Consider the following 12,064-nt stretch of genomic DNA (forward strand, 5'->3'; position numbering starts at 1 on the left):
GGACAAAAGCTTTTGCGTCCTTTGCCACCCGTGAGGCAGTGCTTTTCTGAGCAGCTCTGATTCTAAATCCCTGTCCTGCTAAGATGGGTAAACTTGGCAGCATTCGAGATCTGCCTTGTGTCTTAACTGTTTCTCAGTTGGCTTGGGTCTGGCAAAGCCCCAAACACATTCTGCCAAATACTCTTTCCCTTCATTTCAAATCCCCTGAGTGGCTTAAGGGAAATTTCATCCATATGTTTCTGAGTCATTTACTGTGAACTCATCTTTTGGTAAAAGAAATATGTTCCCAAGCCAGCTCAGTCCAGAGAATAGCAAAGTTTTAGGCCAAAATGGGTCATGCTTTCCTTGGGAAGAATTTTCCTGAATTTTCTGAGTACAAGAAGGAGGGAAGAGAGTAATATCTCCTGTTCTCATATCCCTTCCTCTTTCGACATGTCCCCTCTCAAGGTCTACTTGAAAGCTTCTATAATTTTGGAGGCTGGTAAATGCCATGTTTGCCTTTGGATCTAAAGGAACTCTACAGAACTGTAGATTTCAACAGGAATTCTCATTTTTAACGTACGCTGGAAAAGAAACAAACAATTATTGAGCACACACTACACAGCAAGTGCATCTCAGCAGCCTGGTGGGAGAGACATTATCCTCACATGTATGGAATCTGAGATTAAGAAATATTAAGTAACTAGAAAAAGCATATACTTAATGAAAGGCAAAGCCAGAATTCAAATATAAGACCACCCCCCAAGTTCACGTTCTCTCCCCCTGTCCATGTTCACTCAAATGCACAGAAGGGAGGCCCAACATGTTCTAGTTGACAGTCATCCTGGAGCTAAGGGCGGATTCTCACCAGACGTGTTTTATAAAGGCAGCAGGGACTAGACTTGATCTTCCTGCAAAATAGTTATCCTCTTTTCTGTTGCCTCAGGGGTGTTTAGAACCCGCTTTACTTACTGTGGTGAGACATCATACAACTGACATGTCATGGAAATTGTCGATCTTTGAAGTGAAGTTCTCGGTATTGCTAATAATGACGACAAGCCTCCAGGTATCAGTTCACTGGAATTATAGGTAATAGAGGAACATGATAAACAATACCATGAGGATGCAGACAAAAAATCCAGAATGTTGAAAATTCCACAAGACAAGTAGCCCAATTTCTCCAATAAATAAATGTCAAAGTAGAGGCACCTGGGTGGTTCGGTCACTTACGCCTCCAACTCTTGATATCAGCACAGTCATGATCTCAGTGTCGTGAGATCAAGCCCTGCATCAGGCTCCACATCAAAGCAGAGTCTGCTTGGGATTCTCTCTCTCCCTCTCTCTCTCTGCCCTCCCCCTGTTAACATGCTTGCTCTTTCTCTCTCTCTCTCTCTCAAATGAATAAATAAAATCCATAAATAAATACATAAATACATAAATACATACATACATACATACATACCAAAGGGGAAAAAATGAGGGCAAAAAAAAGTCTATTGATTTGAAAGGACAAGATATTTCAACTGAATACAATGTGTGGATCTTATTTGGATCCTGATTTGCACAAACTATGAATAAAAAGAAATCACGAGGGCAGCCTGGTTGGCTCAGCGGTTTAGCACCACCTTTGGCCCAGGGTGTGACCCTGGAGACCCGGGATTGAGTCCCACGTCAGGCTCCCTCCATGCAGCCTGCTTCTCCCTCTGCCTGTGTCTCTGCCTGCCTCTCTCTCTCTCTCTCATGAATAAATAAATAAAATATTTTTTAAAAATCACGAGATAATCAGGGAAATCTGAGCATTTCCTGGATATTTTATATTTAAAAAATTGTTTTTTTTTAGATGTGACAGTGGCATTGTGATTATGTTTAAAAAGGGAAAGACGGGTCTTATCTCTTAGAGATACTACTGACTTATTTACAGATGAAAACAATATGATGCCGTGAACCTGTTTTAATGTAATGTGGAGTGGGGGGAAGCCTGGCCACATATGAACATCCACTGAGGCTGGGTGATGGTACAAGGATTCCTTATATTAGCCAAATATTTGTATAGTTGAAAGTGTCCATAATAAAAAAAATTTTTAATTGTTATAATTATGACCAGATTCTTTTAAAAATAATTCTAACATTTTGCTTCCTGAATGAAGTTATTAAGGAAAAACTTTTGAATGATCTTAGGCTAATGGTAAAGTGAATATGTGCCCCCTCTCTGGGATCACCTGAAAATGAGAACAAGAACTTAAAATTAGGTTGTGTGCCATCACATATTTCCTTCTGTACGTCTTTTGATGGGCATTTTCTAACGTACACTAAGAGAGCACATGGTATGACATGCTACCATGACGCCCAACTCCAGCAGTATCGAAAGCCATCTTGTTTCATCTTGTTTCATCTTTGCCTTTCCTTTCCTCACTCCTGATGGATTATTTTTTAAGATTTTATTTATTTATTTATGATTCCAGGAGCCCAGGATCACGCCCTGAGCCAAAGGCAGACGCTCAACTACTGAGCCCCCCAGGTGCCCCTCCTGATGGATTATTTAAAAACAAATTCATACACCATGATGAGCATGGAGTAACACACAATTGTTGAATCACTCTATGGTACACCTGCAACTAATATACCGCTGTATGTCAACTCTCCTGGAGTTAAAATTTAAAACTTAATTTTAAAAAGTCCACGCTTCATTATCATTTTATCTGTAGAACTTCTGTAGGCATCACTTATTTTTCTCTCAGATTCATGGGATTAACAGATGAGCCTCAGACGGATTTGTAGACTAAGGAGTCCGCCCAGAGATAAGGAGAGATAATCTTGTGGATTTGGAGGGAGGAGGGGACAGGGGAGGTCTGGTGGGGGAGGCAGCGGGGAAGAAAGGCCACAGGTGCTGAGTAAACATTGAGAAGCGCAGATCAGAGGCTCAGAGCCATACCTGGGGGCTGCAGTTTCAGGGAGGGGACTCCCCCAGCTGATGTTCAGAGTGGTTAGGGCCGGTTAAGAGCAGGGTCAGCCCGTCCTGCCTCTGCACCCACCTGGGAGGTGCGACGTCATCACATCAGAGCTGCCAAGGGAGGGTGCCACCCTGGGACAGGCCAGGTTTGGGGTACTGAAATTTGTTCACTGGAACTGTCAAGACGTTTATTTCCACCTGGTTTGGCAGGAACTTCTGTGTTTCTAACACACACTCCTCTGCCTCCTGAAGGAGAGAAGTGCAGGGAACACTCAGCCTTTTCTTGCTGACTCAAAGGTCATCGAGGACAATTTTGTGTTGAACTCAAACACGGTCATGCCTCTGGAGATTTGGGAATTATTTTACACATGTGCTCCTAAGCCAAATGGTCACTAGATTGTTCTCTTTTTTGCTTTAACAGGATAAGATGAAAGTGGAAGACGATCTTCTCTCCCATCAGCTGTACCTTTTCACAGCTGTCAATGACCTCTGTTAGGCTTCTGACGTGGCGCTTCTAACCAGGCTGCGGAGACTTTTACACCTGTGTCTCAGGTAAGGGTAAATTGGCTATGAGAATCCAAAGGGCTCACCCCTGAGTAAAGTGTATGGAATTTGTGCCACCTCTTTTTTTTTTTTTTTTTAATCTTCTGAGCCTCCTTGTGGTTTACTTTTTAATTATTAGCAGGATCCTGGGTAGTTAAGGCCGCTAAGTAGATGATATATTACTTCTGTATTGCTCACAGCTGTTTGATACAAGTTCAAAAAGATCCTAAATCAGATCTCAGCATTTTCCAGAGATCAGAAAATATGGCAAGATGCAGGAGCTGGGCATTAAGTAGCCTGAAAATCTAGCACACCATGGTGAGAATATCCTCCTAGAGCCCCTGGGATTTTGATGGGAAAGAGTTTTGAATGGAAATAGTCATTATTAAAAAGCATGTTTTATTCTAAAGAAGTGTACCTAACAAAAAAAAAGACACAGAACTTAAATTTTTTAAAGATTTTATTCATTTCTTTGAGAAACAGAGAGAGAGCATGAGCAAGGAGAGGGGCAGAGGAAGAAGCAGGCTCCCTGAAGCTCAGAGCCCCACACGGGGCTTGATCCCAGGACCCCGACATCATGACCTGAAAAGAAGTCAGATGCTTAACCGACTGAGCCACCCAGGTGCCCCAGAACTTAAGTTTAGCTAAGAACACATTCAGCTATATCAAAGTCAGTGAGTCTCGGAGGGGAAAGATGTTCATCCAACAAAGTGCGTGAAAGACACTTTCCCAAAACATAATATGAACATTTGCATAAAGACAGAGCAAGGCCAGAGGGCCTCAACTCCCCAGACATCTGTTATAAGTCTTGGTCACCCACACAAAGAGCAGGTGGTCACCTTTCCTGTGATTTTACCGACGGGTCCCTCTCTCTCAGCAAGGAGGCCCATTTTCCGTTCCATTTGAGCCAACAATGAAGTGTAGTGGATGGATGTGCTAGAAATGAGAGACATCTCCGGTCAGAGGCTCACGTCCTCTGAGGTTCCTCAGTACGAGGCCTCCGAGCAGTGACTCTCAACCCTTCCTGAGCAGCAGAATCATCTGGGGAATATTTATTCATTGAATTTCCTTGGTTGGGTGTAATTTAAATAAACTGAATTTATAGATAGGAAATGTACAGCATTTAATACCCCACACTGCATATGAGTTTAGATAAATGCGTATGCTTTGTCACCCACCATGCAATCAAGATTTAGGACGTATCTGTCACCCCAGAAAGATCTCTCACGTACTTCCTAGGCACTCACAGGCTGTGCCTCCGCAAGGCAACATCTGTTCTGAGTCTCTTCTCCGTATCTTGGTTTTGACTATTCTTGAACTTCATTCATACAGGTGGAATCACAGGGTAGGTCCTCTTTTGTGTGTGGCTTCTTTCACCCGGCGTCACGTTTTTGAGGTCCATCCATGGTGTCACGTGAATGAGGACCCCTTTTCCGTAACAGTGGTGTCTTACTATATGGACATTCCACAGTTGGTTCATTCTGTCTCAAGTCGAGGGGGCATCCACATTGTTTCCAGTTCAGGGCTGTCATTAACGTAGTTGTGAAGTCTTTGCGAGTACGTGTGCTTTGGTATCCCCTGGATGCAGTGTTTTTGTCATTAGGCAGGTGTATGTTTCACTTTGTGAGAAAGTGCCAGACCAACGTCCAAGTGGTCACACCATTCTGGTCCCCTAGCAGAAGCTTATGAGAGTTCTAGCGCCTTCCATCCTCATGCTGTTGGGTTTTTATTTTATTTGAACCATTAGTGGGCATCTCACTTTGGTTTTACTTTGCCTTTCTCTGACGTTCAATGGTGTTGAACACATTTTCACATGCTGATTGGCCACTTACATATTTTCCTTTGTAAAGTGCCTACTCAAGGTTTTGGCCAGTTTTTTAGTGGGGCTGGTTGTCTTTTTACTGAATTATAGAAATTGCTAAGATGTGTTGGGTACAAGTTCTTTCTCAGATATATGGGTGGCAAATATTTTCTCCCAGTCTGTGACTTATTCCTTCTTTTCCTCAATGGTCTCTTTTGATGAGTGGTTTTAAATTTTGACAAAGTCCATTTTATACCCTTTTTTCTTTTATAATTAGCTGGGAAAACTTAAAATAAAAATACCCATGCTTGGGCCCTGTCTGAGAGATGTGGTTCAGTTGGTCTGGGTTGGGGCCAAGCATTGGGGCCTTTGAAAGGTTGCTTGACTTCTTCCAATGGACAGCCAGGGTTGATAACCCCAACACAAAGAGGAACTATGACTTGAAATATCGAAGGCTCTAAAAAATTAAATTCTGAACTATAACAAGGCATAATCCTAATGAACAGAGGGTACCTAGACACTCCTCTGTGTCAGTCCAGGGGACATTTCAGGGAGGGCATAGGGAGAGATATACAGAAGAAGGACAGGAGCAGAAGAGGCTGTGGTGCTTTATAGCCCCAGCCTCAGAGCAAAAAATGGACCTCATAAAATTGTGTTCGGGACAAGAGGATGGACAAGAAAGGGCTGGGCTCCAAGTAGATAAGGAACAGATGATGGTCCTGCTCAGCCACGCTGGCACTTCTGTTCCTGCCATGTTGAAGTAGAATCTAAACATCAGTAAAACAACACACCTTGGGGAGAGGGAACAGGAGCCGAAGATGGATGGGGACATGAGCCCCAAGCAGCTCTAAATGAGTTCAGGTCTTCGAGCCTCATGAATTATAGTCCAGGGAACTGGAAGTCCTCCCAGAGGTCACTGAGGAATCACGTTGTAATCTCTGAAAATCATGGTCTGAGGGAACACCGCCAGAAAACCCAAGAGGAAAAAATGCTCCAAGTTTCAAAACTAGGGCTGTCAGAAACTGTCATGTCATGGCAGTGTCCAGCATGTGCCCCAGGGATGCGTCCCTTGAAGACTGGGCAGCCCGAGGCAGCTGTCCAGGGGGCCCAAACCCGCCCTGCCCACCAGGAAGCAGGTCTGGCTACAAATCCAATTGACAAGACTCCCCTTGCCAGGATAAAGCTTATGAATGCAGGTCTTGGCCCAGCCCTGCTCCACTATACCTTTGGCTTCTCTCATATGAGTAATAATCCTGTCATTAATTATTTACATTTATTGAGTACCTACTACATACTAGGCTAGAGTTTCTCAAATTCTAAACTCTTGAGTCCTCAAGAATATGCACTTAGCCCACACAGAGATCCAAAGATCCCTGTCTGAAAAGCACTGGGTTGAAAGTTAAGAGCTAATAAGTGGACACATACAGCCAGACAACAGAATATTATTCAGCATGAAAATGAAATGAGCTATCAAGACACGAAAAGAAATGGAGGAATCTTAAATGCATATTACTAAGTAAAAGAGCTTAATCTGAAGAGACTAGATACTACATGATTCCAACTACATGACATTCTGGAAAGGGCAAAACTATGGAGACACTAAAAAGATTTATGGTTCCCAGGGGTTGAGACGAGGAAAGAAGGGGGAAAGAGAAAGAGCACAGTGGGGCAGCCTGGGTAGCTCAGCAGTTTAGCACCACCTTCGGCCCAGGTCCTGATCCTGGAGACCCGGGATCGAGTACCAAGTCAGGTTCCCTGCTTGAGCCTGCTTCTCCCTCTGCTTGTGTCTCTGCCTCTCTGTCTCTGTGTCTCTCATGAATAAATAAAATATTTTTTTAAAAAAAGAAAGAGCACAGTGCACTTTTAGGGGAGTGCAATTACTCTGTGATACTTCAGTGGTGGATACATGTCACTGGATGCTCATACAAACCCGTAGAAGGCACACCACCAAGAGTGAGCTGTTATGTAAACTATGGACTTTGGATGATAATGATGTGTCAGTGTAGGTTCGTTGACTGTAACAAATGTACCACTGTGGTGAGGGGTGTTGGTAGTGGGGGAAGCCATGCATGTGTGGGGCAGGGGGTATATGGGAACTTTGTTTTCTGCTCAATTTGCTCTAAACCTAAAAGTCCTCTAAAAAATAGTCTATGTTTAAAAAATAAATGGGATCCCTGGGTGGCGCAGCGGTTTGGCGCCTGCCTTTGGCCCAGGGCACGATCCTGGAGACCCGGGATCGAATCCCACGTCGGGCTCCCGGTGCATGGAGCCTGCTTCTCCCTCTGCCTATGTCTCTGCCTCTCTCTCTCTCTCTCTGTGTGTGACTATCATAAATAAATACAAATTTTAAAAAAATAAATAAATAAAAAATAAAAAAATAAATTAAGAATAGAGAATAAAAATTTTGTACAGGATATTTGGATTCCTGAAAGTACAACCATGAACCCAGTTGAAGAAATAGTGGGTAAGGGACTTCATATGCATCATTTCTAATTCTTTTTTTTTTTTCTTTTAGAGATGAGGGGAGGGGGGAGGAGGGGAAGAAGAGGGAGAGAGAATCCCAAGCAGGCTCCATGCCCAGCACAGAGCCCAACATGGGGCTTGATCTCACAACCCTGAGCCAAAACCAAGAGTCGGGTGCTTAACCAACTGAGCCACCCAGGTGTCCTGCATTATTTCTAATTCTTAAAATCACCAGCAGGATACATATGATTATTCTAATTTTAGAGGTGATTTAACTGGGACAGATTTAAGTAAGTTGACCCAAATCACATTGCCAGTAACTGGCAGGACAGGATTAAACTCAAGTCTTCCATGTAAATGAAAAACCCATGCTCCCTTTTTTTAAAGATTTTATTTATTCATGAGAGAGGCAGAGACATGGGCAGAGGGAGAAGCAGGCTCCGCATGGGGAACCCAATATGAGAATTGATCCCAGGACCCTGGGATCATGACCTGAGCCAAAGGCAGACACTCAGTCACTGAGCCACCCAGGTGCCACAAAAACCCATGCTCTTGACCACGGCACCCTGCTACCTCCTGCTGCCACCTCCTAAGCGCCTGCTGTGTACTTACTTAGCCAGCTTTAGCTCCATCTCAGACCTTTCTCAGCCTAGCTTTGTTTGCATGCTTCTCCCCTCATCCCAACTGTGTTGCTGCTCCCACCCCTTACCTACCCTCAGTCCAGTCCTCAGTCTTAATTCCCAGCCCTGCTGACCAAATGCTTGCCAACCTCATTCTAAGCTAGCCAGCTCCTTAACCAGCACCACTCCTATCTCTAGCCTTGATCCTGCCCTTACTCTCACCTGTATACCCAGCTGTACCTTGCCCAGCCCAGCCCCACAGCAGGAATCAGGGCCCCATCCTGGTTCAAGCCCCAGTTATAGCAGATTCATCCATGAAAGGGAAGAACTCATGGCCCCCTCTGCCACAGCTAAAGGAGACCAAGTCTTCATCAATCCCAGAAGTGATGTCATATTATCCAACATCAGTTAGAGACCAACATTGGACACCATCTATGAATTTGAGGTGCTTTGCTTTGTGAAGAAGCTTATATTCATTCTCATCTTTTTTTTTTTTAATAAATGGCTATAATGTCAATACTCTGAGTGGTAGCTCTCAAGGAACAGAAGAAGGACAACAGTCACCAGCTGCCTTGCAGAGTAAAAAAAAAAAGAAGTGAGCCCAATTTTGCATTGTTATAAGGAACAACTACCCATGAATTACTGCACCAATGACGCCTGTATCATGACCTCGTCTCTTTCCTAAGACACAGCAGCAGATGGTCCATACTTGTCTAGGAGCCAGTTTTCAGTAATGCTGTTATTCTATCTGCCCAAAGATGGGTAGCAGTATCTGTTACCTGTTTAAATACCTTCTGGAATTTTGGAGAGTGCATAATTATAATACGATATTTCAACTTTCTAATGAGTTCATTTTAAATATAATTGCCATTCTAACTTTGTATGTGAAGTCAAGTTCATAATAAAGCTGTTATTATAGCGGGGGGGGGGGGGGAAGCAGGCAAATGGTCGGCCAGCCAGTAGGAGTTAGAATTGGTGGGCCGAATTCCTGACTCCCTCACGGCAGCTATCACATCCTTTCTCTACAAAAGTGAAGCGATGTCTTCTGGAAGTCAAGCAGGTGTTATGCCATAGTAAAATAAGGGATCATTAGCTAAGCTCCATCTCCCTAAGTTGTGGCCATGGTCTACTGAGGGAACTTGGAGAGCCTAGAAGGCTCAAGGGTATTCTCATCTGAGCCAAGGCTAACAATGAATGTCAATTCCATTAATTATTTTCTGTTTGAGAACTGAAACATGTTTAGTCCTCCAAAACTGTGATCCTGACTTCATTGCCCATGATGAACACTACAACCAGGCTCGCACTGGTGTTCACTGGGATACAAATCCCATGGGACCCACCCATTGCCCCCACAAAGAGTTCATCAAAATCAAGTCTTTCCATCTATCTTCTTTGGTCATCATTGTGAAAAAAAAATAACACCAGGGAGCTAAGGCTATGAAACGGGTAGAAGGTTTTCAATGCCACAGTCACGCATGGCTGCTGCCCAATTCACCAGGCCAGTTCTTGGCAGACACGTTCTCTACCGGATTACACTTTCAGAGGCCTTATACCTCGGATAAGCAAAGGGTAGAAGCAGACATAATAGCCTCTGGGCTCAGTCTAATCACTAAGCAAGTTTTCTGTGCTCACCAAGCAATGATTTTATTATAATTTGGCTTCACACAGAATTGTTACAAGCTAAGAATGCACTAATTAGGGAACATGAATATTCTGTCTTTTTAACAGTCATATTTTTCAAAATAAGTTATTTAATAATCTTCCACTCCATAAAAAATGAATTAGTTTCCTACTACCACTATTAACAATTACCACAAATGTAGCAAGTTCAACAACACAAGCTATTATCTTGGAATTCAGTAGATCAGAAGTCTACAATCAAGGTGGGCAGGGCTCTATTTTTCCCAGGGGCTCTATGAGAAAATCTGTTTCCTCGCCTTCTCCAGCTTCTGAAGACCACTCACATGCATTCCCTGGTGCATGCGCCTTCCTCTGTCTTCAAAGCCAGCAATGTTACAACTCTCTGATCCTTCTTGTGTTGCTCACACTTCTTTACGGGACACAACTTGGAAAGGCTCTCCTCTTTTAAAGACTCGTGTGATGACATTGAACCCACCTGGGTAATCCAGGAAAATCACCCCATCTCAAAATCCCTAACTTGATCACATCTGCAAAGCTGGCTTTCCCATGTAAAGTAACATATTCACAGATTCTGGGGATTGGACATGGATATCTTTGGGGGCCACTATTCTGTTTACCACAAAAATAAAAAGTGATCTTAATGTCATCCATACTTTTAGTGCCTCTCATAATCCCTGAGTTTGTGAATTAGAGTTTATGGGATTGGTATCATCTAACTCCACTTTTTAAGGGAAGAGCCATCTTTCATTTATTAAACATAATAGCATGACAGAACCAATTATTTGCCAAGGAGTATTTGTTGAGGCCCACAACATGAGGGAGGACTATCACCCAGGGAAGAATAGTGCATGGTCTTTTAGGGAAAAGATTCCAGTATATATTAGTTTCTCACCTCTTAACCTAAAAGGCCCTGACATGCCTCTGGACTTATAGGTTAAATACAAAACCAAAGAAGTACTTTTTTTTTAACTGGTAGAAATCAAATTTCTGGGTTGTATCAACTTCATTATGGCATCCAGATGGATCGACCCCATCTCTTGCCCACTTGTCTCCAAGATGATCAATGTTTATATTTTGAGAACCTCCCACAAAAAACACTACCTCTATACCTTTGAGGAATTATCCACTAGATCTTTATTGTTTTTTAAGATTTATTTATTTATTTGAGAGAGAGAGAGCACACGCACACAGAGGGAGAGGGAGAAGCAGACTCCCCACTAAGCAGGGAGCTCAGTCCCAGGACCCTGGGATCATGACTTGAGCCAAAGGCAGGTGCTCCTCCACTGGATCTTTAAAGACCTGAAGAAATGAATTACTTCTGTTCTGACTCACTGCAACCTTTCCTGGGAGGAGAACCCCTTCACTATCTCCTATCCTTACCTAGTCTAAAAATCACCAGCATGGTGACCCTGAAAGAGCACAACTTTCTACAAATTCTTCTCCTTCAAAGGGATCTAAACCAGTGCTGTCCAATAGAACTTTCTTCAAAGATGAAAATGTTCTGTAATCAGCACTGATAAATACAGCGCTACCAGCATGTAAAATGAGGCTAGTGTGACTAAGCAACTGAATTTTTAAATTATTTTATTTTATTTTATTTATTTATGATAGGCACACAGTGAGAGAGAGAGAGAGGCAGAGACACAGGCAGAGGGAGAGGCAGGCTCCATGCACCGGGAGCCCGACGTGGGATTCGATCCCGGGTCTCCAGGATCGCGCCCTGGGCCAAAGGCAGGCGCTAAACTGCTGCGCCACCCAGGGATCCCAAGCAACTGAATTTTTAATTTTGATTAATCCATTTCAATTTAATATAAATCTGGCTACTGGCTACCACATTAGAGAGGGCAGACCTAGACCACCTGGGGAAAAGGAGAACTTGGCCATCAAGGTCATATTTGGATCCTGTAGATCCCAACTAGAGGGATAGGAATCAGGCACTCTATCATACCTTGCGTGGACCACTGTAAACCCAAGCATTTCCAGAGTCTAAGAAGCTGAGACCAAGCATCAAATCTTCTGTTTCAGCATCAACACACACAGCTTCCTGAGCATCCAGAACCATAGGTT

The sequence above is a fragment of the Canis lupus genome, chromosome 18 (genome assembly GCF_003254725.2).
Source record: "Canis lupus dingo isolate Sandy chromosome 18, ASM325472v2, whole genome shotgun sequence".
Lineage (NCBI taxonomy): Eukaryota > Metazoa > Chordata > Mammalia > Carnivora > Canidae > Canis > Canis lupus.